Source organism: Asterias rubens, chromosome 7, assembly GCF_902459465.1.
Source record: "Asterias rubens chromosome 7, eAstRub1.3, whole genome shotgun sequence".
NCBI lineage: Eukaryota > Metazoa > Echinodermata > Asteroidea > Forcipulatida > Asteriidae > Asterias > Asterias rubens.
This window is the reverse complement of record NC_047068.1, coordinates 19,900-43,305: the sequence shown is the minus strand read 5'-3', so window position 1 is coordinate 43,305 and position 23,406 is coordinate 19,900. Positions and strand designations below refer to the sequence as shown.

General features: G+C 38.0%; 1 pseudogene; it reads right to left on the bottom strand.

Annotated features, from left to right (window-relative positions):
- Nucleotides 1-2,151: 2,151 nt before the first annotated feature.
- Nucleotides 2,152-17,645, bottom strand: LOC117293122 (annotated as a pseudogene).
- Between the last annotated feature and the right edge of the window lie 5,761 nt (nucleotides 17,646-23,406).

The following is a 23,406-nucleotide window of genomic DNA, read 5'->3' as shown; positions in this document are numbered from 1 at the left end:
TAAGAATAAAAGACTTCTAGCTGGAAGTCTTTTATTATTTTAGTGAGAAATTACCTCTTTCTGAGTCAGTTTTTAAGTTAATATTTGTTTTGAGTAACTACCAAACGTGTACCTTTCCTTTAGTATAGTTTACATTAATTGGCGTTTGCTTTGTGTTGGTCTCCCTGAGATTGCTTTCGTATGAAGCAAGATGGTCGAACACTTCATACCCGATTCACTTCGTATTATAGATATAAAAAAACTGATACTAAAAATTATTTGTGCCAGAATAGTACCTTTATTTATAGGCTAACGACACTGGACACCTTTAGTAATTGTCCAAGACCAGTCTTCTCACATAATATGCATAAAATAACAAACCTGTGAAAATTTGAGCTCAATTGGTCATCGACGTTGCGAGATAATAATTGAAGAAAAAACACAATTATTGTCACACGAAGTTGTGTGCTTTCAGATGCTTGATTTCGGGACCCCAAATGCTAATTCTGAGGTCTCGAAATCAAATTCGTGGAAAATTACTTCTATCTCGAAAACTACGTTACTTCAGAGGGAGCCGTTTCTCACAATGTTTTATACCATCAACAGCTCCCTATTACCCGTTACCAAGTTATTTTGAGTAATTACCAATAGTGTCCACTGCCTTTAAAGTAAGGCATAACTTGCCAAATTTCATTTTCGTTTCTAAATAATAAATGTCCTTTATACGTCAATAAAAATCAAATAGAAGCAGAAGAGAGAGCAAAAAAACAGACAAAATGGTTATGCATGATGCATGTCGTTCAAACTTACGCCAACACCAAGCCAATCTTACATTTTTATAGTCAATAATACATACAAATATGTACATAAGCTTGCTTATACATAATACATGGACTTCGGACGTGTTATCATACACGCTGGGCATGTGTACAACTGATCAGAACAAACAGATAGGATTCAAATAATGACCTGGCCGAATTAATAACACGCCACACAACTTGAACTCTTAATAGAATGAAATAGTTTCCCGTCGTTTTATGAAAGTGATTTCTCCAGTTTCAACGGAATTGACGTCCCTTTAAATACTTTTGTGATATTTTGATACTAGAAAAACCAAACAGCCCCCCTCACCCCCCCCCCAAAAAAAAAAACCCAAATAATAACAATAACATCTAAAATTCTGGACGATGGGAATTTTTTCGCAATTGCAATTGCAAACGAAATGTGTTGGTTCTGAAGACGATGTGTACACTAAATGAAACGTCGAGTAAACACAACATCAGTTCCTTCCAGAACCATTGATATAAATGTTACACTGTTTGAACAGTAGCCTTTAGTCTGTTGATTGATTTTGTTTAAATCCCCAATCTAACAAATGATTGTAATACTTCTTTAGAATGAAATAGATTTTTTGTAAAATATTATAACTCTGAAACTTCATAAGAAAATATATACATAATGTGAGATTCTGACGTCAATGTTTGGCAAAAATAATAGTTATTAGAAACAAAGAATATTATTGTAATTAATAGGAAAATCACAGGTTAACCACATTTGAAACATACTTCTCCATTCATGAAATAAATTGTTATTTCTATAAGTCAAATCATCTAAACGTAAACATTGGGGTTCTTTTTAATTTGCCAACAGTGGTAGTTGAATATAACTTGCTTTATGTACACAACAACCACGTGGTGTCTCCATATACGTCACACCTTCTAACATCCTACGTCATGGCCACTCCACCAATCCAACATGTCTAATATCACAAGCCCGAGGTCACGTGTCTTTCACTCAGGTTTAAATATTTTGTTGTAAGCCAGAACATGCCTCTCTCATCTGGCCGGAAGCTCACGGTGAATTGTTCACCAAGCAGTTTTCGATTTGCTTTGGGTTTTATCCCCTTTCACAATGAAACTGTTGTTTGTGCTGAGTGCCATGTAAAACTGCTTGGTTGCCATTTAAGGACAACTGTTGAAGAAAGATCCGATATTAGTGACGAACTGTTGTGGAAATGTTTGGAAGTATCGCATCATGTAGCACTAGCTGTACAGAGCTACTAGAAGGCAAGCCAAAGCGACGCCATTGATAAAGTCATGTGATATGTTGGCAACCAGTAAGAGGATCCGAAGCCATGTTTCAAACGTTCATGGTGTTAGTGACGAACTGTTGTGAAAGCTGTTGTAAGTGTTCCGTCCTATATCACTAGCTGAATTGAGAAGACAAGCCACAGTGACGTCATTGAAAAAGTCATGTAATAATGTTGGCAACCAGCGAGTGGATCCAAACTTTAAGAGGATCCGAAGTCATATTGTAAAACATTGCATCAGTGGACAACGAATGTTGTGCGGCAAAGAAACCAAACGCAACCACGCTCCTGCATGGGACGTCGGATTATTGTCTACGTGATGCTATGTAACTTGTGGTATTTACTTTATTCTCCCTTAGAGTCGAAAGCCTCGTTGGTTTTTCCCTTGGGGGACTCGGTTACATCCTCCAGGTCGTAGGCGGCGTGTGAACTTCCGCTTCCGCTGTCCCCGCGACTCGTCGACGGCTTGTCGTAGTCTAATGTGTCATCGACCACTTTGGGTACGACCACGTGGACGACTGAGTTGGCTACGAACACAAAACAAACACAAACAAAGTGAATTTAAGATAATGTTTGTAAACTTTGGAAACACTTTTTGGAAAGACGATTCAAAAACTGACATTTTATGCAGAACCTGTGGGGGTGACACTCCGGGTCCGTACCAGCCAAAACATGTCACCCACATGTACCATAGGTAACAGGGCCCAATTTCATAAAGCTGTTTAGCAGAAAATACTGCTTGACAACTTTATCGGTTAAGCACAAAATGAGTGGGGCACCAGTCGCAACAGTGTAAACTTTATGGAATGTTGGCTGTATAACCTTTTTTTGCTATTAAAGCAAGATTTTCCTGTGCTAGGCAGGTCTTGTGCTTGCAGGCTTTATGAAACTTGGCCCTGGTATCCAGCTAATTTCTGCTAAGCAAAAGCGATTGCTAACACAATATGTTGAACAGCAGCTGAAATAAGTTGGTCCAGATCCCGTGTTAAGGGAACGTAAGCAGAGAAGAAACATTATTAGTCTACAAAAAGATGAAATTGAAAGGATACGTTGCCTTGGATTGGACGAGTTGGTCTATGAAAATCGTTTGAAACCGTTTGTTATAAAAAACGTGTTTAAAAAGTAGAATATAATGAGCCACACAAATATGCTTCGAAAATGTTATTTCACATAAGGGAAACCACGCAAATTCGAAGCATTATTGTGTGGATCATTATATCCTACTTTTAATACATCTTTCCAACCAATGAATTTTTAACAAACAATTTTCAAACGCTTTTCATGGACCAACTCGCCCGATCCAAGGCAACGTGTCCCTTTAAGTTTAGCAACACACACATTTTTGAAAAGGAAAATGCAGATATATCTTTGCAGTTAAATTAGTAAAATGCAAGCTTACCGAGTGACTGTTTATGTTTAAGTTTTTTAATCAAGGCGATCTCAGCATTCTCCCTGGCTACGATGTTTAGAATGGCGACTATTAACACACCGGTCAAGCAGGCGAAGAAGATACCCAATACTGTCATGCCGTATTTGAAGTTAGTCAGGCTACCATTCAGCATTTCTACCTCAGTGGGACCTGTCAATGAAACAAGACAACAAGATTGTGATTGGTACCTTGATTTTCTGGTAGAACTGTTAAGGGGAAAGTATACTTTGGGTTTCTTGAACAGTTCGATTTGTTTAATCCTTTACAAAAATGTACTCTCTAAATGCAAAAGAGCGAAAAGGCACTCTTTGAAGTGCCATATGAGGGACAACTCTTTTTTCGGGTGGTCTTCCATTCTTTTAGATTGAAGTTTGCATTTTTTTGAGTGATTTTTCACTCTGTCCCGGAGTAAAACCCTTCTAAAAGAGTGAAATAAAACCACTCTTTTTAAAGAGCAATATGGAGAGACAACTCGAAATGTAAAGAGTGGTGTTTTTCACTCTTTTACATTTAGAGAGTAGATGTAGGCCTAAACGATCAATCAGTCAATGAATCAATCAATTAATCAGTGAATGAATCGACCGCTTAATCAATCAATCAATCAATGAGTCAATCAATCAATCAATCAATGGACAATTATTTCTCTTGTCGACAATAACAATAAAGCATACAGTAGAAAACAAATAACAATGTGTACAATAATAAAAGACTGATGTCAGGTAAACGAACAGCGATACAATGTGTATAAAGTCTCAAAAGAATACAATGTCTCAAAAGAGTTTATGACAGTACAGCTTCTAAGATTCAAATTTGAAGGGCAAAAAGCAGATATCTTTTGTACATAACCACATTAGTTCGAAGTGAAATTACTTTAAACTATCGAAAGCTGCTGGCAAGAGTTTGCATTGTCATTAGTGTTATAATACTATTGGTGTCTCCCTCTAACTGAAATGTGACTACTTTATATTCATTACCTTACTGCTGGGGAAAACACACATGATGCTAGAGTTGGAGCCAGCGACCCTGGACATTTTCAATCATCTTTTTATTTGTTTATTTACCTGTAACAAACTTGTAGTTTGCCCTAAATCCGGTACTCTGTACAACGTAATCAGATTGGAACTCAATGAATAAAGTGTTTGATGCCGATGTCACATCGTAGAAATACGTGTCGGGTTGGGCCGTGCAGAATTTGACGAGACGAGGGGCACTGCTGTCCGGACCATCGTAGATTGACAAGCTATCGTAGCATGAGCCCTCGGGACTCACTTCCAGGAGTATTGAAGTAACGTTGAGGTAGACAGGGATCCCCTCAGGAGCTTGTATTAGGGTCGTGCAGTAAGTGTTTGCCTTGTAGCTTGAAGGATAAGATGGTGAGGAGACGGTGCCCTGGGAACTGGTTTGGGTTTGCTCGCAGAACCAAACTGTAGAAAGTAGGGAACATGAAAATAAATTTATAGCAGATGTTAAATTTGCATCGGATTTAAAGAATATTAATTTTGTTTTTACCCATACACCGATGTGTGTTAGCACTGTGTACTATGTACTTTCCCGAGTCCTGTGAAAAAATATCACAGGCATGTTACTCGGGTGAGAAATGGGTACTAACCAAAATTAATATTCTTTATCCCCGGTGTAAATTTAATATCTATTATGAATTTATATCAATGCGGTATACCCGTTGCCAAAACATAGAATTCGAACTGCCTATAGCTACCGGGCAATCTCGGTGGTCTAGTTGGTAAGACACTGCTCTAGAATTGCAAGGGTCGTGGTTCGAATCCCACCCGAGGAAAATGACTGTGATATTTTTACACACATGGGTGTATGGGTAAAAACCAAAATTAATATTGGGAAAATATGTTACTACCGAGTAGCCCGATAGACCTTTATCACGATGTGGTCATCTTGATTTTACTCCATTCCAACTCATTGTAACCAAACTGAGGCTGGGCGAAATAATAGTCTAGTGCCATACGCAATGAATGTTAGCATTCATTACTGTTATTGGAAACAAGGAACATGACCAAGATGGTGACAGTGTGATAAAGGTATATCATAGCTTGCTCTGAACACGTTGGTAGGGGTTGTCAATCCATCACGTACTAGCGCTAGGCCTAAACATGACAGTTAATATATCTTGTCTTGTCTTGTCTTGTCTTGTCTTGTCTTGTATTGTCTTTACTGCACAAACCGCCGTCACTGGGCTATAACCGTGCAGACCCTCATGCATGCATGCTCCTACTCAAATTTTATACTAACAAGGAGGGACTTAACATTATTAGCGTCAGGGGCTGATTTAACTTGCGGCGGGAGTGAGTTCCAGATTGGTATAATTCTTGGATACAAGGAGTAACGGTAGCAGTCTTTGTTTGATGAGATGGTGTTATAATTCGAACAACATGTAGTGTCAACATTAATACATATAGTTCATTCCGAAAGGTTGTTAGAGCTTGTGGATGCAAATAACACCGTGTGGTTAGAGAACCAAATGTATCGTGTTGCCCTTCACACCACAATCAAAGTGTAGTATACTCTACAATTCTATTTCCGTTAATGTGAATGTGTTGTGTTGTCATTATTGACCTTCGAGAAAGACTCTGTTATGGTTTAATATGTTTGGCATTGATGCCATTATCAACAATTTTGGGGGTAAGCAGTTTGCTAAAGATAGTTTTTGTTGTACTTCAATTTTCGAGCTGGCAATTATGATCTTACCTGTAGTGTATTCAGCAACGAATCCGTACATAGTCGAGTTAGTGGTGTAGAACTCAACCCTTGCCATGACTGACGGTACCCTGACCATCGGGGGAAGCTCATTCAAGCAGTAGGCAGCCACCACAGGACTCGAGATCCCTACCCCGGACCTGATGATCACCATGTTCATGTGGCCGGCCATCGAGCACTCAACAGACTCGTCGGGGTCGTGATGGATACCGGCAAAGTTGAGCTCGATGGCGTTAAAGCCGCTGGTGGAGGCCGGCTCGATGTTCCAGATGTACCAGCTGCTCTCGCTCTGCGATTGCAGCATCCAGCGTGGTGTCACCAGGAAGTTGTGCTGCTGGTCGAATGTCGCCTCCTTCACAAAGTCTGTACAAAACATGAAACAGGAACTCAAATGACAATGATCTAAGCTGCGGGTTGGCGCACTGTAAAACAAATCCGTAAAATTTACGGTGGTTTGCCTAGCAGCTAAGGTGCCAGGTTAAGGGCCGCAAATTTCACGGTGGAAGTTTTGCCAACTATACCCCTTCAAGGCACAATTTTACAAAACTTCCACCGTGAAATTTACGGCACTTTACCTGGCACCCTAGCTGCCAGGTAAAGTGCCGTAAATTTTACGGATTTTTTGTTTGTTTTACAACTACTAAATCTCTAGCTTTTCCATTTCACTCAGCTTTTCCTCGTGTGATTGTAAATTCAAATTCACTTCGAATAATGTTCTATAGGGCAATGCAATCATATTGTGTACTGTATCATACACCAAGTTGTAGGTTGTGTACTGTATCTGTAGTATATTGTGTACTGTATCATGTATAAACCCATTTGTAGATTGTGTGCTACAACTGACACATAACACATAATTTAGTTTGGAGTAGTACAACTCACACTTAAAGGGAAGGTACACTATTGGTAATTGTCAAAAACCAGTGTTCTCACTTGGTGTATCTCAACATATGCATAAAATAACAAACCTGTGAAAATTTGAGCTCAATTGGTCATCGGAGTTTGGAGAAAATGATGAAAGAAAAAACACCCTAGTTGGACGTTTTTGTGTGCTTTCAGATAGGAATAAAAGACTTCTAGCTAGAAATCTTTAAATACTTTAGTGAGAAATTATCTTTTTTTCTAAAACTACGTTACTTCAGAGGGAGTCGTTTGCCACAATGTTGTAAACTTTCAACATCTGTCCAATGCTAGTTACCGAGTCAGTTTTTAAGTTAATATTTGTTTTGAGTAATTACCAAACGTGTACCTTCCCTTAACGAACAGATTAGTGACAGAATAAGCGGCCAAAAATAATCAAGTCAAAGGGAAACAAGAAGATCATGGGCCTACATTCAAGATCATTACATAAAAAAACCCATGATTTATGACATAAAGGTAAAGTGGTAACTGAAAATATAAGAATTTGATATAACACACTGTTTCAGAAACATTAAAGGGTCTATGTACTTTTTGTAAGACAAACAAACACAATGTCCACAGATTTACATTAAACTCACACAGTTTGAAGATAATGATAGTAGCAGGCTTCCATGAAAATATTACTTGCTGAGGTGCTGTAGTTTTTGAGAAATGAGTAAAACAATGTCACGATAATAATTTTCGCCTCAGTGATCATGAGACGAAAATTAATTTAGCATGTAAAACGTATTTTCATGAATTTTTTTTTTAATAATTTCTCAAAAACTACAGCACCTCAGCAACTCATATTTCAGGTACGCTTTTTACTTTCATTATCTTCAAACGGCGTGATTTTAATGTAAATCTGTGTACATTGTGTTTTGTGTTACAAAATGTACCCAAATCCTTTAAGGTAATATCCCTACACTGAAGTGAGAATGAGCTAAATGCTATATTTACATTCAGCCGGTTTGAGGACCTCGTAATGGATAGGATCTTCGGTTGGGGTGTCGGTAGCATCGGTCTGGAACGTCTCGTCAGCAAGACTACACGACCATTTCTCCTCATCTTGTTCTGCGTCAAAGGCGAAACAGTTGAAGTCCTCCCTGGTGAGACAGTGTTCGGCGCACTCCTCAACACTGTCGACCGTGAATGTAGATTGGAATGACACCAGCTTCATCGAGTGTATGGGATCAAAATACTTTGCATAAGTTCCTGGAATTAAAGATATAGGATTTGAGGCATTGCATGGTGAGGTATCAATATATCCGCGGCAGTACAGTTAATTACGATCCTATAAGCTAAAGTAGTAGTCCAGTCTAATTTCTATACCATCCGCCCTGGTAATAGTTAATAAACAGGACAGTTCTTTTTCAGAACTGAGAAGTCTCCCGACCCTCCGATTATCTACTCCAAGACAGTTCCCTAAGAACAACTCTACCTGGCAAGTAGATACACACATGGTGTTACCGCAAACCAAATATATATGGAATTAAAGAGTTATAAATAAAGAGTTATAAAAAGAGACAACTTCAAAGACATATCATATAATAAACCAAATATGGGTTTTCGCGGTCAATTTCGGCAAATTGCTAAAAACATTCGAATGACACAAAACGAAATTGAATGCATGAACTCTTAATTTGTAACACGGGAACAACTGGTTTGGCAAAATCGCTTTAATTCGAAAGCTTGCAAATCTAAATTGGCTGTACTTTCACTGGAATCTACTGAAAAAACCCTATATTAAATCATGTTTATTGTAAAAACATTCAAACCAAAGCATCCTGTAGGCAAAAACAAATTCAGTTTCATTATGTTAAAAGTGCTACTGTACGCACACAATAAAATTACAAACCATTAAAAAAACCGATACAAAACGTGCAATTAAAAAAGACTCAAACAAAAGGGCAAGTGAAGCCAAAAACATTACAAAGCAAAGAATACACGAAGAAATTAAAACATTTCAATAAGTGAAGGAGTAGCAGATCTGTTTTACACTTGATCAGCTTCAGGGATCTTTGGAAATTAAATGAATACGAAGATCACTCATTACAAAGTGCGCCACCAAGCGTCTTTCCGGCTGAGGTTAGAAAACAAACTTAAAAAAAAAAAAATCTCCCCGAGTGTTAAGTATATTGGACTTACCGCATTCCTTTTCGTCGTGTCGGTAATAACAATCCGGACTTCGGTCACATCGTGATGCGTGTGAGACGCACAAGAGACCCTTGCACGTGTACTCATCCTGAAGACATGTACTGTTACCGTATCCATACCCTTTACAGAGAACAAAACAAAAACAACTAGAAATTTAAAGTTTGCTTTTAAGTCTAGTTGTACGGTTTCCGGGAGTAAAAGCCTAGTGTGAAAAACCTTGCTTTGTTTTTCAAGATATATAATAAACGATCAAAATTGCAAACATTGTCAAAAACAACATGATGGCGTCATCATGACGTAATTTCGAGGTCAAGAAGTTATTGTCATTGACTCACATACGCCAAGTTTCAGCTCAGTCGAACTTTTGGTTTGGCAGACTCTCAGCTTTGAAAAGTGCATCTTTAAAGCAATACCACATGACACATGATGACGTCATCAGGCTAAGACTCCACAGACATGCTGCTATCATGAAGTAGATTAAACCAATTTTAAAACATTTATCTTTAACTACAAATGTTGGTGCTGATATTCGGTTATAGACACGGTAGTTTAACAACTTGACCCATAAAAAGGGCACCCATTTCACTGAGCGATATTTTACATGGACGTCTGCGCTTAATCACCACCTTTTGTCACCTGGGCCCAATTTCATAGAACTGCTAAGTACAAAAGTTTGCTTGCCATGAAATTTCTTCCTTGTTAAAAACAGGATTACTGAGCAAATTTTTAATTTATGCATATTGCTAGTTACTGGTATTCAGATGTTGTTTGCAAACCCTGAAAATCACGTGAAAATTTGGTTGGTAATCCTGTTTTTAGAAAGGAAAACATTTCATGCTAAGCAATTTGTTTGTGCTATAAGCAGCTCTATGAGATTGAGCCCTGGTCTGGGCCCTGCTTCGGAAAGCACAAACACTTGCAAAACATGGTACCTGGTTATAACTTACTTGTGGGCTCTCCGCCGGCAAATACGGGCGTCAGCCAGTCCTCGAAGGCCGACACTCGGGCATACACACCGGGGTAATCGGCTCTTGCACACCCGTAACCCCAGCTCACAATGCCGGTCTGGAACCAGTTTCCCGTGTCGGGGTGCACCGATACCATTGGGCCACCACTGTCTCCCTGCATAATTGTACAATACAAATTTCACACTTTGAGATTCGATTGATGTGTTGGTATGTCTCTTAATCCTGCATAATACTGAATGAGACACCCGGATTGCATACTTTTTTTTTTTTCAAATTTACATTGTGAAGTTGGAAATCGTCAAGGGTGGATGCCTAAAAGGTAACTAGTTGATGCAGCATAAAGCTTGACCTCTATAAAGATCCTATGGATTATGTATACCTCTGTCCCCGAGGTCAAGCTGGTTGCGGCTATTGGTTACCCTTTAGATTATTCCATCATCCTGCAACACATCATTGAACATGATGTATTAGAGCCAGCCTTATTGTGTGCGCTTATTATTTTAAGTTTCATCTTTTAAACAAGATTTTTCCCTAACGGGATTACTCAATCTGAAGAAAAAAAAACATTACCGGCAATAACACTTTTCCGATTCAAATTTTCCCGGGCTATTTATAATCACACAACTTCAAAGTTGTGCAATAAGGGTGTTTTTCCTTCATTATTTTCTTGCAACTTATATGACCAATTGAGCCCAAGTTTTCACAGGTTTGTTATTTTATGTATGTTGGGATACACCAAGTGAGAATACATTAATTAATAAGGTGTCCAGTGCCTTTAATGAAAACAAACTTACCTGACATGAATCTTTACCGCCCTCTGGGATTCCAGCACAGATCATTCTCTCCGTGATGTCCTCATCTTCATAAGATTTCTGACAGGATTCCTGACTGACGATAGGAACGGTAACCTCATACAGGTCCGGATTCTGGGCACCTGTTGGAGATATCATCAATATGTAATAAGTTCAACTTGGCGTCTATGGAGTAGCTGTTGGTTCGAATCCCCCTTGGACTGCATGTGGTACTCATTTTCTGTTACGTGGTCAATTTTCAAAGAAACTTGACATCAGCGCCCAATTTCATGACTATGCTTTCCGTAAGCACAGAATCGGCGCTTATTGTCGGGAATAATGTGCTTACGGCAAGCGTATTGCACGGGTTACCGGCGAATTTCGGCTTTTGCGCGTGCGTACTCAACGTTACTAGGCATTCTACGCTTACAAGGCTAGCGCAGAAATTCGGCGCTTGCATGTAAGTGGGGAATCTTGATCGTAAGCGCGGAATTCGGCGGTATACAGAGCCATGAAATCGGGCCCTGATGTCACACCGTCGGTCGCAGAAATGATGCTAATGTTGACTTCAATCAAATTAACTGGAAATCTGGCTCCTACCATTAATTAAAAAAATAAATGACTGGATCGCGACGCCATTCTTTGCCAATAATTCAAGTTAGGTATCGAATTCTAACCCATTAATTGTATGTGTATAAAACCCTTTTAACACTACGGAAAAAACCCTCACATTCCTGTGAAAATTTTCTTTTTGAAATGGTCCATACTGACAAACATGGGTATCCATCACAAGGAATGTAGCTAAACAAAATTTGACATGATTGCATTTGTGCACAAATGCATAGCTGTTTCATTAATAACATTTTCGAAATATTCAACTGAATTTGGTATTTAATTTTTTTTATTTAAGTTATACTAAGTTCAACTCGCAATTTATAACTTTATAGGTGCATAATTTCAAAAATCATAAAAAATCATATGATGATGTCATTTCACAATTAACAAAAACTTGCCAATATCTAACAACCCGATAGTTTCGACTTTGTAGCATGTATTACTTCGGGAGTTAAATGAATTTAACAAGTGCACCTATACTGTAATTTCAAACATATGATGCAATAACCAAAACCGCGACTGATTTTTGCTTACCCCCTTCTTCTGTTGTCCCCCAGCCCGTGATCGTAGCATCAGTACCCGGTGGGAACAGCGAGTCGTCTACCCCCCTGGGTAAACACACCGTCTGGATATATTCATTTAACTGCACTGGTTCCTTGAGCTTCATTACAACGATGTCCCAATCTGTGGTATCGGTTCGCCACGTGGTCCAGTTTGGATGCATGTATACCTCTGAGACACCCCTAATCTGCACGTGGTTGGGAAACTTGTCCACTTCGGTCGTGTTGGTCCCGAAGACGAAGAAGTGGAGCTCGGGTTCGTTTAAGACGTTTCTATAAGAAGTGGAAAAAAAGGGTGGTGCTATTTTAGTTTTTATTTGAGAAACTTTTGGAGAAAGTACACCATATTATATCCTGGGCACACTGAGGTTACCTCTGTCTGTTTTATAAGATATACAAACTCAATTAGGTAATACACGCACCAGGCAGATTGGTTCTTCCTTTCTCGATTTCTTCCTCGCTGTTAGTACAAAAACCGAAAATTCAAACAACCAACAAAGATTACTACAAATATATTATGAACGCTTGAACATCAAGTAAATGTTCCTAGGCAACTACCATAGGATCAATAAGGAAGCAGTTCATAATGGAAATAAATAAATAAATAAATAAATAAATAAGTAAATAAATAAATAAATAAATAAATGAATAAATAAATAAATAAATAAATAAATAAATAAATAAATAAATAAATAAATAAATAAATAATTATGCCCTACTTGTTGCTCACTTGAAATGCATGTGCAACCTTAACAGAATCGACAATAGACATGGTTCGGCCATCTTGATTTTTCTCTCAAACCGAGACTGGAAGGAAAAATTATTCTGGTCTTTTTGTAAAATGAATGTCAGCGTTCATCACTGTTAGTGGATACAGTGAACATGACTAACAATGGTGGCATGATCATAGAGGTCTATATTGTGGCCTTCATCTTAAAATGGCTTATGGAAACATGCACACTCATGCGTATATCAAACGCGCACAACTATCGGCAAATCTGATAAATCTTCCTTTAACCTCAGTGGGGCGCTATTTGTGCGTGTGACGGCACACAAGTGGGGATCTATTGTTTTATAAGAAAATCTCCACAGATTTCTTTAAAATACAGCAAATGGACAAACAAAGTAAAATACAGGAAAGCATCGTAAAAGACAGTGGAATCAGAGTAACAATACTGGTGTTGTTTCTTACATGCAATGCGCAGCGGTTAAGACCCACTCTGGGTGGATCAGCGAGGCTCCACAACGCGGGGTGCTGCCTTCGGTGCCAGGTTCATTCCGCCAGGTCTTGGACATCCACGGCCAGTCACCATCGTTCGAAGCGTTACCCCCTACGATGCGTATTGACAAACCCGCACCAGGGCGTTCGCCGCAAGGGAAATCTGAAGAATACAGCAAATTTAAGAAAACCGTTAGATTTTAAGCGTTTGAAAAAACATGTACAGTACAACACGATTTTGTTTATTGTTAGGAAAGTAAACGTGTATGCGGTTTTGAAACTAGTTGAAACTGGCAAGTGTCTGAGTGCTAGTTAAAATACCCTATAACCAGTTTGAAAAATTATGGCAGATAATTGCTGTTTTTCTCAGCGATTATACACTGCATCTTGCACTCGGCTGAAAGTTTCAAGCGTAACGTTTATTGTATCTTTCTTTAGAATGTCGACTACAAAATAAGCATTGCATTGACGAAAAACCAAACGGTAACCAGACCAGTCTACTCACTTGGTGTCAACATATGCATACAATAACAATTGAGCTCAGTTGGTCGTCGAAGTTGCGAGATAATGATGGAAAAAACACCCTTGTCACACGAAGTTAAGTGCTTTCAGATGCTTGATTTCGAGACCTCAAATTCTAAATCTGAGGTCTCGAAATCAAATTCATGGAAAATTACTTCTTTCTCGAAAACTACGTAACTTCAGAGGGAGCCGTTTCTCACAATGTTTTATACTATCAAAAGCTCCCAATTCCTCGTAACCAAGTAAGGTTAATAATTATTTTTTAGTAGTTACCAATAGTGTAAGTAGTTTTAATTATTCGTTTGTTTTGAACCTCCATCAAAACTTAGCCTTGAACAAACTAGCCTAGAAACTTCAATTGTACTTGACCCGGCACTACCCCTGTGCTATCCTACACAGAAACGAAACACACCCGTTGCACCGCGGCCCGATACCGCGTATATCTCTCTTAAAGGCAGTGGACACTATTGGTAATAAATAAAAAAAAATATTAGCAGAAAACCTTACTTGGTAATGAGTAATGGGGAGAGTTGGTAATATAAAACATTGTGAGAAACGGCTCCCTCTGATGTGGAGTACTTTTCGAGAAAGAAGTAATTTTCCACGAATTTGATTTCGAGACCTCAAATTTGGAACATGAGGTCTCGAAATAAGCATCTGAAAGCACACAATTTGTGCGACAAGGGTGTTTATTCTCCCATTATTCTATCGCAACTTCGACGACACATTAAGCTCACAATTTGGCAGGCTTGTTATTTTGTGCATATGTTGAGATACACCAAGTAAGAAGACTGGTCTTCGACAATTACCAAAAGTGTCCAGTGCCTTTAAAGGCACTAGGGTGGATTTCACAAAGAGTTAGGACTAGTCTTATCTCGAGATAGGATCAGTTACTCGTCCTAACTTAGGACTATCCATGCAATTTGTATATCTCCTAGGACTAGTTCTAAACCTAACACTTTGTGAAATCGACCCCTGGACACCTAAAGTTGGTTGGCGCCACAGACCAGTAACCTCACTTTGTTACCCATAACATATGCATACAAAACAAATTTTGGGCTCCATTGGTCATCAAGGCTGCAAACAAAATAATGAAAGAAGAAACATTGCGTGTTTCAGATGCCTGAGAAAGGCTTCATGCCTCAAGCCTTTCTCAGATTTAATTGTTTTGAGTGGAAATCTACCTTTCTTCCAAAACTACTTCAAAATATATAATTTCTATAATATCAACAGCTTTCCAGTGGTCTTTAACAGGTAAGTTGTTATAATATTTGGAGTATTTACCAAAGGTGACGTTCCCTTTGAGCAATATCAAACTTTTCAACCCGAAACGCCTTCAGAAAACAAAAGGGCGGTTATCTTTTTGGGCTGACCTTTGCACCAATCGCTAATATTAGTTGTAGAGCGGAGACCTGCTGATTCCATAGCCTCACTCTGGCAATGGTAATACCTACTGGGGAATACACCAATAACAGCCCAACTTCATCGAAGCTCTTTTAACAGAAAAATCTGCTTGAAAAATTCCTCTGCTAAGCATGAAACGAGTGGGGTATCGGTCACAGCAATGGTAAATGTACGGTATCATGGCTGGTAAGCCTTTTTGATGAGCAAGAGTATAATTAATAAAAAATTAAAAATAATATTTATAGAGCGTACAATAACTACGAATAAACACAAATCATTATAAAGTATGTTGTTGTTAGCAAGTTGTTATGCTTGTAGACTTTATTAAAATTTGGCCCAGGTATTTAAAGACACTGGACACTATTGGTAATCGTCAAAGACCAGTCTTCTCACTTGGTGTAACCCAACGTAAACATAAAATAACAAACCTATGAACAATTGAGCTCAATCGGTTGTTGAATTTGCGAGATAATAATGAAAGAAAAAACACCCTTGTCACACGAAATTGTGTGCGTTTACATGGTTGATTTCGAGACATCAAATTCTAAATCTGAGATCTCAAAATCAAATTCGTGGAAATTTACTTCTTTTTCGTAAACCACATTACTTCAGAGGGAGCCGTTACTCACATTGTTTGATACTATCAACCTCTCCCCATTACTCGTCACCAAGTAAGGATTTATGCTAATAATTATTTTGAGTAATTACCAACAGTGTCGACTGCCTTCAAGAACGCGTTAAGACTGTCACACACAAATCTCTGCCTGACTTTTTCATTTGCCACAGCTGAAACCACATATTATTCTCAAAAATGCATCCTTCCCATTTAATTTGAAAACACAAGTTTCGTTGTGAGCACCCAGTTTTTAGAATTCTTTTTATGGAGTACTTCTGTTTTCCCTTTTGTGTTTGTACTCGGTTTCCGTTCTGGGAAGAGTGGTGGGTGATAGACAGTCGAGGTGGGGTCCCCCGCTCAGAACCGTTGCTCTCACCCTTCTGCCTTAAATGCAGTGGACACTATTGGTAATTGTCAAAGACTAGCCTTAACAGTTGATGTATCTCAACATATGCATAAAATAACAAACCTGTGAAAATTTGAGCTCAATCGGTCGTCGAACTTGCGAGATAAGAATGAAAGAAAAAACACCCTTATATCACACGAAGTTGTGTGCGTTTAGATGGTTGATTTCGAGACCTCAAGTTCTAAACTTGAGGTCTCGAAATCAAATTCGTGGAAATTTACTTCTTTCTCGAAAACTATGGCACTTCAGAGGGAGCCGTTTCTCACAATGTTTTATACCATCAACCTCTCCCCATTACTCGTCACCAAAAAAGGTTTTGTGCTAATAATTATTTTGAGTAATTACCAATAGTTTCCACTGCCTTTAATAATTTAGTCGACAAAACAATGCCACAATTATTCAAACTCCACTCTAGTAAACATTATTTGTTTTTCCCCCAAAATCTTTTGCAATTTAACCAGTCAGTTTTTCCTTGTGGTTTATAAGTTGGTCATAGTAGGCTTAATGCAAAAAATCATCTCCTTTAAAGTAGCTATAAGGTCAATTTGATTTTAAGTTCTCCCAAATTTATGGCACTTTAGATCCTTGAAAATCGTGTAAACCCTCGAGTAAAACACACAACCTCTGAATCTCTTAAACGGTTATGTTGATCTAATGGGCCGGGTACATTTTGATGTATACCCTAAGCATATTTTCTTATCACTGAGAACACAAAAGGTTATCTAAACAATCACCCTAATTTCGCGTCATGAAACCAGCTAAACAGTCACCTTATTTCAGTGTTCGTGTAATTTTCAATGCTTGTATATATTTTCATGGTAATGACTAGTGCTCATTCTGAAGTTCAGTTGTGTGCTACCATAGTAAGCAGGAACATTTTTTGCAAAACTAGTTGTACACCTTTCCAGTGTTTGTGTAATTTTCGATGCTAACATACTTTCATTGAAAATGCAATTGTTTCACAAAATTTAGCTATAAGTCTTTTATTATTTGAGTGAGAAATGAACTTCTTTCTCAAAAACTATGTTACTTCAGAAGGAGCCGTTTCTCACAATGTTTTATACTATCAACATCTCCCCATTGCCCGTAATGATTATTTTGAGTAATTACCAATAGTGTCCAAAGCCATTGACTCAGCCCAACCTTATTTCCCTCTGTGTGTGTGACATTGCTGTAAATTTTACCTTGCCACGCCCAAGCTAGACTCAGCAGTGTAGCCGCTACCGCAACTCGTAGCAAACTGCCCCGTGATCCTCCAACCATGGTGTACCCCAAGATGAGACACTATCCTTTCGAATCAAAGTCACCAAATCCTCAGATTGTTACGAGTCCAAGCTGGAAAAAAAATCATATCATTGTCCCATCAAAAGCAAAATATAAACATACTTGGTTTTGTTTCAACCGTTACTGTTTGAATCCTATATAAAGTAGATGGACGTAATCATAGGACAATTTCATTTCAAAAGATGGACGCGTTTTTGAGATCCGGAAAATCCGGACTCCACAATCTGAGAGGCGTTACTGACAATAACGCTTCTCAGATTCAAATCTATGGGGCATAAAAACTCTTTTTTTTTTTACATTACCACATTACTTCAAAGTGAAATGATTCTCAAAATGCTTTCTACGATCGAAAGCTGATGTAGGCTTCTAATCTAAAGTTTGCACATTGTCATTAATTTTAAGAGTGATAACTAAGCCTATCCGTCCCTTTTAAGTCAGATTATTACAGTATACATAGTTTTGCAATAAAGTTCTGATAATTATCACACAACTTTACGGTCTCTGTTAAATAACTTCCAAACACTGAATGATAGTAAAGTTAAAATGATAATGGACATTGCAAACTCAAGTATGTTTGAATAGTGAATGTCTACTTTTTAATTTTTATATTAGACATTCACATAGGATTGTTCACTATTTTCTATGTCCAACAGTATACATGACTGTCCAACATCGCGAAAGCAAATAAGACATTTGCTGTACAAACCTTTGTGAATGCCCACTGTCCAATATCAAATTCGCAAAGTAGACATTGGCTGTAAAAACCTATGTGAATCTCCAATATCGAAATAGCAAAGTATAAATTGGTGTACAAACCTATGTGATGGTCCACTGTCCAATATCAAAATAGCAAAGTAGACATTGGCTGTAAAAAAAACTATGTGAATGTTTACTGTCCTATATCGAAATGAGCAAAGTAGACATTGGCTGTACAAACCTATGTAAATGTCCGATGTCGAATATCAAACAAACTTTGGTGTCATAACCACTGACCGTATCTCTCTACGCACCATGTGAACAAATTCACAACGACGTTTTATAATCTGATGATAAGGATATTAGGGTTTTACTCTCTGGTACTTTTCCATCATCTGGTGCTGTTATAATGTGGAGGCTTAAATTGCCTTAATCGCGCGGTATCAGGGCGTACCGTATTATGGTTTATGGGCGTTCCGTACTTTGTTTTTTATTAATGAAAACAAGGGAGGTAAATGAAAGTATACACAGTGTTTAGTTTGATGTAACATTTATGTTTTCAATTGTATGGTAGTCATGACAAAAACTTTATTTTTGTTTGTTTGTATGTGTGCATGGTGGAGATACGATATAGAAAGGTTTGTGGTAACACCTTAGTACACTACTTCTAGATGGGTTGGGGTGGTTCTGAAAAGAACCGTTGGTTTCATTTGGCGTTTCGATCAGCTTTCTCCAGAAGACGATCAGAGCATACTGATCGAAACGTCGAGTTGAAACCAACGGTTCTTTTCAGAGCCATCCCAACTCAATAAGTGATAGTCATTACATGGTGTTACGACAAACCTGTCCATATTGTATCCTTCTACAACTTTATTGCATTTTCAGTACCCATCCAAAAGCGCAATAAACACCGATGACAGGATTAGTCGACGACGAACAAAATGTTACTTTTTTAGTGGGAATGAAAAATCAAAAAATGGAGAAAATGGAGAAATTTGGTAGGGACTGAAAACCAGATACCAACAAACAACAAACCTAGTCAATGAAAACCATCAGAAATGAACGACATCTTTAAAGATAGTGGACACAATTGGTAATTGTCAAAGACCAGTCTTCTCATATGCATAAAATAACGATTCTGTGAAAATTTGAGCTCAATTGTTTGTCCAAGTTGCGAGGTATGAATGAAAGAAAAGACACCCTTGTCACCCGAAGTTGTGTGCTTTCAGATGTTTGATTTGGACACCTAAAACTCAAAACTTGAGGTCTCGAAATCAAATTCGTGGAAAAAATTACTTCTTTCTCCAAACCTACGTCACTTCAGAGAGAGCCGTTTCTCACACTGTATTATACCATCAACCTCTCCCCATAACTCGTTACCAAGTGGGGTTTTATGCTGATAATTATTTTGAGTAATTACCAATAGTGTCCACTGCCTTTAACTATCTAGGTCTATCTCCATTTCAAACATCAACGGTGGTCTTTACACCAGACTGAAATTCTGCTACTCTTTCAAATGATAACGTTTGCGGGCACTTTGCTCATAGTAGAATGCCAGATACAAGATTATAGTGTTACATATACAGAATATTAGAACTCAAACTCATCATTACCTGCTTCCTGCTTCGAATGACCCAAGTTCCACACAATTTCAAGATGATTCGCCAGGTCGAGTGTGTATTAACTTGATGCAAAGACGATCCGTTATAGTGTTAGGTGTTCACACATCGGCAACTCGACTCTCCAAAAAACAATGGTGCATTTAACACGCTTAACGCCTTCAGGATATCAGCGTGTATTATAACCACGGAGCTAAAGCTATTAGCGAAGGGCAAGAGCAAAGTCCTGCTAGTGATAATGGTGCTGATGACGATATAATATCTGCCCTTTAAAAAACAGATACTCGGGTTTATCACAAACAGGGCCCGAGATGGACTTTAAACCTTCAATAAGGCCACCGTAAAAAAATCAATTAGTTAGGGGCTATTTTTTTCTGAGAATTCATACATTTTTTTCCCTTTTTTTTGTTCAAGTTGATTGATTTACCATAATGGACTGTTTTTCTGGAAGATTCATTTTTTAAATATTTATTATAAATCCACCGTGGGAGATTATTAACAATAGTAAGGTGGGAGTTTTTTTCTTGAGAAAACACTAAAATAAACGAGTGACGCTTTGTCATTGTTTAACAAAAAAGTAGAAACCGTGTGCTCCTTTGCCTGCTGATGGTGCACAATCCTAAGGATTTTTAAGCATGCGTCGGTCACGATGCCCAGTGGCTGATTGCTTTGGCATGGCTTATGTGCACATTCGTGTGCTTATTTTAAATGGATTTTGGGGCCAGCTTTTTCAACCCTTTGCTACGAGAAACAGTTGTCACCACTTGTTCTTTTACTGATGATGTCAAGTTTGTTGACAAAAGGACGCTTTCAAAATTCATATTTGCGTTTCGTGGCCGAGCGGTTCGGCAGGTCATTTGATCTGGCGTCCCAGCCTCCAAGCTTTTGCTCTAACGGGCCATGCATCCATACAGTTGTCAGTCTTGTACAATTCTATTGTTTGTATTTGTATATTGTGTTTGAATGGAAATAAATGTTGATTAATTTGATCTTTTTTTAAATCTTGGGGCTAAGTCACCAGGAGTGTGGGTTCGAATCTCGATCGGAACACTTGCGTGCTTGAGTTAACAAACTGATTAGGATAAATTTAAAACAATCTGTGCTACATTCTCCTAGTAAGGAGTTGGGGTAGTTTTGTATATATTGGGGCCCGCTGAATGGGGTTATAATACTACCACAAGGCAATGTGCATCATATTTGACAATGTGGATATTATTACAATTAATCGGCCTAATACATAATGATCAATTGTTTGTACTTCCTATATATCATAATTAACTGTTATCGGTTACCGATGATTCAAACAAATAGTTGAAATAAAACAAAATGAAGTTAAAATAACATCGATTCAAGTATTTTTTTATAAGTTAATGACACTATACTATTTCGGGTAAAAGTGAAATAATTTATATCCCGCCTTAGTTCTCAAGAAACTTAAGATGAATAATAATAATCATATTTTTGTTTAATAGTTCGCGATATTTCACAAAGAATGCAGCTCGTCAGGACTGCAAAAAAAAGGTGAATCCTATTAAAAGAAATTATGCAAAGGGATAATATGTTTAGTTTGAAATCATAGCCATAAAATAACATAGTTACGTCGTTATATTGGTGTTCTACAAGACGATAAAACCGTCTATATTTGTTATTATTTTGTGTATTTCTGTATCTTCCTGTATAACTCACTGTGCGTGTTATATACATTCTAGTCACTGGCACAAGCCAATCTATTGTTTATGAAACTCTGTATTTTAAACTCAATTCAGCCTTTGGCTGCGAAGTTTGAATGTTTTTAATAAACCAATAATAATAGTAATAGCAGTATTTATTGGAGTCTCTGAGTAGTGTGTTTTTGTTGTTGCTGCTATTGTTGTTGAATAAACGGAGTAGCATAACCCCACATCAAGTGGAAAACAAGTAATACAAAGAATAATACAGATTACTATAAACTAACTACTGACCGACACAAACCACAATATATTTTTAATCTGGCCATATTGAGATGCGAACCCTCTCGTCCGTCGTCCTTTGCCTGGCTGATATCGAACGTTCCGATAGAGAGGCCATGCACCGACCGCTGTATTGCCCGTTATCGACAGATTAAAACCAATATGCTAATAGTTGTTTACATTGATTAGAGGGTGATTGGAAATGACTCGGGTGATGCACACATGATATAACTTTAGAATAGAAATCAAGGGCAGGTTATAATGCCCACATTCGTATAGTCCTCATTTTATAACCTTTTATTTACCATAATTTGCAAAAAAGTGTTTGAAGGCATTGGACACGTTTGGCAATTGTCAACGACCAGTCTATGACTTGCTGTAGACCAACATATGCATACAATATTAAACCTGTGAAACATTGAGCTAAATTGGTCATCGAAGTTCCGAGATAATAATGAAAGGAAAAACACCCTTGTCAAACAGAGCTGTGTGCTTTCAGATGCTTGATTTCGAGACCTCAAGTTCTAAATCTGAGGTCTCGAAATCAAATTCGTGGAAAATTACTTCTTTCTCGAAAACTACTCCACTTCAGAGGGAGCCGTTTCCCACATTGTTTCATACTATCAACCTCTCCACATTACTCGTTACCAAGTAAGGTTTTGTGCTAATAATTATTTTGAGTAATTACCAATAGTGTCCACTGCCTTTGGTTATTGCCAAAGACTAGCCTTCACAGTTGGTGTATCCTAACATAATGCATAAAATAACAAACCTGCGAAAATTTGAATTTAATTGGTCATCGAAGTTTCCAAAAATTAATGAAAGAATTTTTTTCTTCAGATGCACAATAAAAGGCTTCAGTTCTTTGTCTAAAATTACGATACTTTAGAGGGAGCCATATCTCACAATGTTTTATCAACAGCTCTCCATTGCTCGTTACCAAGAAAGTTTTTATGCTAACAATTATTTTGAGTACAGGTTTGTTATTTTATGTAGGCCAATATGTTGAGATACACTACGTGAGAAGACTTGCCAATTACCAAGTGGTACAATGCATTGAAGCAACAAAAATAAACTTAAATTACTTGAACATATAAATACCACAGCTAGATATTGCAAAATGTGATGACAATGAGCCACATGGGCGTGGCAACCAATCAGGTTCCCGACGATAAAGGATGGGTTGGGCTGGGTGGGTTAGGTTAAGGGAGGGGGCGGGTTAAAGGGCGATTAGTAGAAACCACACCCCATCTTCCCCGTAAAAGAAACACTGCTGAGTGTACAGGTCGATATTTTACGATAATCAAATATTAATATTGAAAGGTTTATGACTCATAAAGCGTTATCCAGTTGAACAACAGTAAACAACGCCATGTGTGCAAGGAATGATTAAAACATATGTTTGTTGTTGACTATCTATATTTTTTACGAGGGCTACCTGTAACAAATCTGGATAATAAATCATAAGTGTTAGGT